We start from the raw sequence: 7,425 nt of genomic DNA, 5'->3' as shown, positions 1-7,425 counted from the left end.
TTTGAATATCTTTAAAACCGAGACCTCCCATCCCCTTAGGCATTGTAAGTTTGTCCCACACAAGCCAGCACATTTTCTTTTCTCCAGTATTAGAATCCCACCAGAAACGAGTGTAGGCTGATTGTATCATTTTACACAAACCAATATGGAGCTGGAAGCATGTCATAGCAAAGGAGGGAATCGCAGATAAGACAGCTTTGAGCATAGTCTTCCCCGCAGATGAGAGACAGCTTGTGGACCAAGAAGCAGCTTTGATTTTTATCTTGTTGACAATTGACGAGAAGAGGTCTCTCTTGCGTCTGCCAAAATGCTCGGGAAGCCCCAGGTACTTCCCAACTCCACCTTCTTGTAAAATTGCTAAGATGTTTCCTCATTTCTCACACTACAAGTTGTCTTTGCAGCAAAGGATATAGACAATTTGTCTGTATATATCCGCTGTCCTGATGCTTCTTCGTAGAGAGAGAAGATATCTTTGAGCGCTGTGCAGCTTCAGGAGTCTGTTGGGATGAAAAACATCGTATCATCAGCGAACAGTAAGTGATTTACACTTGGGCTATTTTTTGTAATATTTATCCCCGGCAATCTCCCCTCTCGTTGAGCTTTAGCGCATAGGCCTGATAGAACTTCGCTACACAGGATAAAGATGTATGGTGAGAGGGGGTCTCCCTACCTAATGCCTCTTTGTGGGATCACATTCTCCAGCACAGCATCATTGATTAAGAAGGAGTAAGAGACCGTTGAAATGCACTCCAAAATCCAGGTAACAAACTTCTCATGGAATCCTAGATTAATCAAGACGCTTCTGATAAAAGTCCACTCTAACCTATCATAAGCCTTGCTCATGTCAGTTTTCACTGCCATGGAGCAACGCTTCTTTGATTTTGTAGATTTGAGATAGTGGAGCATTTCGTGCGTGATGAGCACGTTATCAGAGATTGCACGCCCAGGTACGAACGCCGACTGATTTTCTGAGATAATGTAGTGCAGTAGAGGCTTGAGGCGTAGGGATAACAGTTTAGAGATTACTTTGTAGTACACGTTACACAAAGCAATATGCCTGTAGTCGGAGACCATTTTAGGGCTTGAGATCTTAGGGATTAGTCTGATGTGAGTAGAGTTTAAGAACTGAGGCAGGGAACCGTGAGTAAAGAAGTGTTGTATTTCCCTTGTGATTGCAGGCCCCGTTGTGTCCCAATTTGTCTGGAAAAAGCTGGCAGAGAAACCGTCTGGCCCCGGAGCCTTGTCTGGATGGATGGAGAAGAGGGCTACTCTGATCTCAGCAGCTGAAGGGATCGCAATGAGCATCTCGTTTTGTGCTTCAGTGACTTTTGTCTCTAGAGCGCTTTGGACGATAGCATCACAGTTGTGAGGAGATGAAGTAAAGATGCTAGAGAAATAGGCAGCAATGACCGAAGCTATCTGTTCCTCTTCATACACCAACTCCCCAGCAGGCGTTTCCATCACAGATAGTCTGTTCCGCGCTCGCCTCCCCCGCGTAGCTGCATGAAAATACCCGGTGTTTCTGTCCCCCCAAGGAGAGCTACGCTGCCGCCAGTATTCTTCTTCAGCTCTGTAAGCCATTATCAGATTGAAGTTTAAAGAGGAGATGACCGGTTCATTTGCAATAGGATTCGAGAGTTCATCGTCTAGATCAAGCTTCAGTTTGTCAATCGTTTTCTGATGTTAGGAGTTTTGAGGCTCCTAAGTCAAATGATAGTATAGTGGAAGTAAGTTGTCGAACCAGTTCTGAGGGATTCAAATGCAGAGGGAATGCAAGTATTTGCCTAATCTAAGTGCAATCAGTGAATTGGATGGTTTTTAAACTAAAACTAGAATGCAAGTAACAGAAATGATACTTTTAAGCTATTGGGAAGGAGAACTCATGGGTATAGGGATTTCAGACCTTGGGTGATCAAGTTTCGAATTAAGGACGACAAATGAATCAATCAAACTATTAACCTTAAGCCTAGACACAATTCTAAGCAAGCTCTATGTCTAGATGAATGCTCATTTGCTAACCTGTCTCAAACATCAAATGTCTTTGGTTGAATAACATGCAAGCAATCATTACTAACAAGTCTATTAGCTATCTTAGCATCTTTAACAACAAATATCTTTGGCAAAGTACACTAAGATCCTAGGAGAGTTGACTCAGGCATTTCATCAAACACCTTTTGGGTGGGAAATGCCTAGAGATCACCCTTTGAGTGGCCTACTCAAATGATGCATTAAGATCACTCTACTATGCAAGGAACAAGTATGATTTACACCTAATACATCCTAGAACTAACCTAATCACCCTTAATCTCCCTAACCCATGAATCCAAAAGTGGATTACTCACTAATCTCCATGATTCCTCTTAAACCCATGATGGATTTCAGATGAATCATATAGAGAAATAGAAGAGAAACTCACAAGAACAATAACAAATCAAGCCAAAAAGAGATGTTTTTCTTAAGAGAGTTTGTGTTCTTCAATAGAAAAAAGATAATCTGCCAATGGTGGCTACAAAGCATACTTAAACATTAGGTTTTTCAGTGCAAAAACGTGCACAATAAATTGCAAAAAGGTCCTTGAAAATAATAAAAATCGTGCACTGATAACGTGGAGCGACCTCGGCCAGTCGCTCCGAGAGGTCGCTCTGGGCTTCGGGAGCGACCTCGGGTGGTCGCTCTGAGGGGTCGCTCCAGGGTGATTTACGGATGTCCGAAGTGATAAAAAGGCGAGCGACTTCATGGCGTCGCTTTGAGATTGAGCCTTGAGGTCGCTCCGGCTGGAGCGATGTCGCCTAGTCGCTCCGAGGTGGTCGCTCCGGTCGGCTTCGTCCAAAGGTCAACTCTTATTCTTCTTTTGAGCTCCAAATGCATCCAAATGTCTCCAATAACCTCACTTGGCACTCCAGTACCTAATAGAGACTTATGCATGCAAAATGCAACCTAAACATGTCTAAATCCTATTCTATATGATGAAAATGCATATGAATGAATAGCTAAAACAATGCAAATATGCAAGATATCAACTCCCCCACACTATTCCTTTACTTGTCCACAAGTAAACTTTCAAGAACCAAGGAGAAAAGGTTTGAAGATGGGGACTCATAACCAAAAGAAACTCTTCTTAGTTCTCAACCTAACAACCTTGCATAATCATACCAAATAGCAAGAGCAAAGATTTTATCCATCTCTAACTTCTCTAAGCCTATCCCAGCTCCTTTGATCTCTACACTCATTAATCATGCATTCCTACAAGTCCACACCTCTCTAACATTCAGGAAGCAAACTCAATAGATATCTCACAAATGGTCAACTGGTCCAAGTCATTTGGTTTGGTAAGACAAAGGCTTTAATGCAAGTGAAATCAGAGGTTCAAAATAATCTTTTAAGGTGGTTTACTCTCAAAACACAGTAGCCTTGACATTACACATAATATATCTAAGAAAGGGATCAACTCATGCATACAATGCTCAATCTCCATTGTTCTACCCTTTCCCAAACATACAAGATATTTAATTATTCCTCAATGTCAAACCCAACTCACATCTCTCACCAAAAGATCCCAAGAACATTTTTCACATCAGACTCTTTCTTTTTGAAATCAATAAGGGATTTTTCACAATTTTAAAACAAATCTCAGCTCCTAACAACTTTGCTAGCCCCCTTTTTATTCTCTTTTTTTTTTTTCTTTTTTTTTTCTTTTTTTTTTTTTTTTTTATATATGGAGGCCAAGACTTTTCACAATAAGAGCTAGATACTTCTCCACTTATCCCATAAAGACTAATCATTTAAGCACAAAGAGTCAAACCTTTCATATTCCCAAATCACAATCACAACACTCACCCCCTTCCTATAGCTAGACAATAGAGTGACTAATCTAGCAAGAATGGAGACTAAGCATTGTCGTTCCCAATACTCTCAACATTATGCACATGTAAAGCTTTCCAAAGAGGCCTCACTCAACAAATAATGATGGTTTAAAAAGGAGGTATGGGTTTTGGGAGTGGAGTACCACTTGAGTTTGTCAAGAAGATTGGTAAAAAGGATGGGACAACTCAAGTGTGTATATCCATGACTTAGTACACAAGGGACCATATGCAAGAGACATTAAAACATGAGCTTGCTTCAAAGAGAGAGTATCAACAGTCAAATGAGTTTCAAGAGGAGCATTCAAGGCGCGAAGTTTACAAGTTTTCCAAAGGGTGCTCAAGCTACTTGTCATGATTACAAAGGTCAACAAATTCAGTACTTAGCATGAGCTCTTTACAAGGTTGAAATCCCCCTAATGCATGAATGCAACCTATATGCTTCTAGACTCAATCCTAAAAATGCGAATGATGCAACTAAATGATTCTTTTTGTGCTTTTCAAATTTTTTTTATTTTTTTTTTGGATTTTTCTATGCAAATAAGAATGTAATATGCAATGCATGAGACTCAAAATCATGAAAACAAACATGATCATATACTTGGTACCTCCCCCACACTTAAATCACACAGTCTCTGTGTGAGTGAGGTACCCAATGGAAATGTGAAATACAAAGAAAAGTGGGATTGTGTGTTACCTTCCGTGGAGCGAGGTGTGAACGTCGTTGCGACAGGTCGCTCCCAGCTGGACAACTTCGGTATGTCGCTGTGAGAAGATCGCTCTGAGTTCGGTTTCTGTGTTTCCACTCGCGTGTGACGCGAGCGACCTCGGCATCTCGCTGTAGCGACGTCGCTCCCAGCTGGAGCGACGTCAGCATGTCGCTGCGGAGACCTCGCTCTGGTGTCCGACTTTCTGCTCAATACCTGCACACAACTTCACTTCCCATTGGTTTATGCAATAAAATGATAATGCAAATACTAATGCAATATATACAAGGATACTCATGGGACTTCCTCCCAAGTGAGCTTGTTTTAAGTCTCTAGCTTGACTTTGCCTCCCTTGGATCAGGCTGGACTAGAGGCAGAAAGTGGAGTTGACACCCCATCTTCCTCAGGTGGTAGCTCATCAAAGTGATCATCAGCAGGAGGAGGATTCATATCTTCAATGGTGAAGGCTTGTCCAAATACAGTGGGGTTCCTCATTTTCTCCTTGATGTCAAAGTGGAGGATCTTCTCCTTACCCAAATGGAGGTCAATTTTTCCTTCTTTCACATTCACAATAGCTCCTGCTGTAGCTAAGAATGGCCTTCCAAGAATCAATGGGTCTTGAGCCTTCTCACCCATTTCAAGCACCACAAAGTCTGTAGGTATCTCATACCTTCCAATCTTCACAGGGAGGTTCTCTAGGATGCCCACAGGGTACTTCACTGAACGATCAGCCAACACCAGAGAGAGTCTACACTTCTTGTATTGAGTGAAGCCAAGCTTCTTTGCCACAGACAAAGGCATCAAGCTGACACTAGCTCCCAAATCGCAGAGACATTTCTCAAACACCATAGGTCCAAGAGAACAAGGTAGTGTGAAGCATCCTGGATCCTCTAGCTTCTCTGGAGCATCAAGTCTCTGAATGATGGCATTGCACTCATGACTTAGAACCATCATGCCCTCCATCTCCTTCTTCTTAGCAGCTACAACATCTTTCAGGAACTTGCTGTATTGAGGAATCAGCATGAAAGCATCAATGATGGGCATTGTAACAAGAGCTTCACTCATCTGCTTCTCAAACAAAGCCTTGTACTTCTGTAGCAGCTGCTTCTTGAATCTACCAGGAAATGGAAGTTTGGGTTCATAGGGAGGAGGGACAGAAGAGCTCTCACCTGCTGGAGCAGCATATTCACCATCTTTTGTTGTCTTCTTCTCTTCTCCAACCTTGCCTTTACCCTTATCTTTCTCAATTTTCTCCAAGATCTCATCATCTGTCTTTTCATCAACAATGACCACTTCATCATCTAGATTGATGGCTACCTCCTCACCTTGTTTCTCAGCATCCTTGGTGAGGGTTCTAGGAGGTAACTGCTTACCACTCCTGAGTGTGACAGCTTTTGCTTCTTTGGGGTTTTGATCAGATTTTCCAGGTAGAGATCCTGGCTGGCGATTCTGGTGGGTGCTCATGGAAGCAAACTGAGTCTCCAAATTCTTGACAGAAGAAGCAAGGTGGGAGAATTTGTTGTTGAGCTCATTGTAGCTCCCATCAATCTTGGAGTGAAGGTTCTTCAGCTCATAGCCCACATGCTTTTCACTTCTAGTCTGAGACTCCAAGATCTGTTTCAGTAAGGCATCAGTGCTGCTCTCTTGAGGGGCAGAGGAGCTAGGAGAGGAGTTTTGCTGAGGCTGATAGTTGCTCTGCTGGTTGTTTCTAGGCTGATAACCACTCTGCTGGTTGTTTGAATAGGGCTTCTGTTGGTAGTTGTTATACTGAAAGTTGGGTTCCTTCTTGTACCAGCTACCATTGCTGTTGATGAAACACAATTCTTCTTGCCCTTCCAAACCCTCAACCTCATTGACAGTAGGAGGTATTTCCTGTTGTGGGTTACCAACAAAGTTCACCTGCGCTTGTGTGGCCTTATCAGCAATGAGTTTGTCAATCTTCTCCTGAAGAACCTTTATCTCATTCCTTGTGTGCTTGTCATCACCTCTACTGCTTCTGTCATGGTCTCCACTGTAGACTGCATCACTCTTAACCATGTTGTCAACCAGAGCCTCTGCCTCTTCCTCAGTTCTCCCCAAAAAGAACCCATTGCTAGCTGTATCCAGTCTGGCTCTGTACTTAGGAAGAGCACCTCTGTAGAATGTGCTCAGCAAGGTCTCCTTAGAGAATCCATGGTGTGGGCACTGAGCTTGGTAACCATTGAATCTCTCCCAAGCTTCACTGAATCCTTCCAAGTTCTTCTGTTGGAAGCTGGAGATCTCATTCCTCAACTTAGCAGTTCTTGAGGTAGAGAAGAACTTCTCCAAGAATGCCCTTTTGCAGTCTTCCCAAGTGGTGATAGAGTCACTTGGTAGAGACTTCTCCCACTGACGTGCCTTATCCCCCAAAGAGAAAGGGAATAGCTTGAGCTTTAAGGCATCCTCTGACACACCATTAGTCTTTGACATACCACAGTAGCTGTCGAACTTATCCAAGTGATCAAATGGGTCCTCCACAGCCAGACCATGATACTTGTTGTTCTCTATGCAGTTTAGCAGTCCTGACTTGATCTCAAAGTTGTTAGCAGCCACAGCTGGTGCTCGGATTCCAAGTCTAGGACCATGGATGTTGGGGCGGTCATAAGTGCCAATGGGGCGAGCTGGTCTCTGTTGGGGCCCTTGTGGAACATTGTTTACTCCATTGGGGTTCAGAGGATTTTGTGGATCAGCCATCTCAGCTTCCTGTGTTTGCAGTAAAGCTTGTTGCTCTTCTTGTCTTCTCTTTCTAGCACACTCTCTCTCTAAAGCTCTGATGTCTTCGGCTCTTGGAGCAAGGTTTGATGTACCTTTGCTCCTCAAGTTCATACACCTGAAAATCA

The 7,425-nt window shown here is 43.0% G+C and overlaps 1 non-coding gene across 1 annotated transcript; it reads left to right on the top strand.

Annotated features, from left to right (window-relative positions):
* The first annotated feature begins 6,734 nt into the window (after positions 1-6,734).
* LOC130512096 (small nucleolar RNA R71) lies at positions 6,735-6,841 on the top strand. The gene has a single exon (XR_008945657.1). It is a non-coding gene; the product is annotated as a small nucleolar RNA R71 (small nucleolar RNA).
* Positions 6,842-7,425: the final 584 nt, after the last annotated feature.

Source organism: Raphanus sativus, chromosome 4 (assembly GCF_000801105.2).
Source record: "Raphanus sativus cultivar WK10039 chromosome 4, ASM80110v3, whole genome shotgun sequence".
NCBI classification, from domain to species: domain Eukaryota; kingdom Viridiplantae; phylum Streptophyta; class Magnoliopsida; order Brassicales; family Brassicaceae; genus Raphanus; species Raphanus sativus.
Note: the sequence above shows the minus strand (reverse complement) of the source record. Positions and strands in the feature narration are given on the sequence as shown.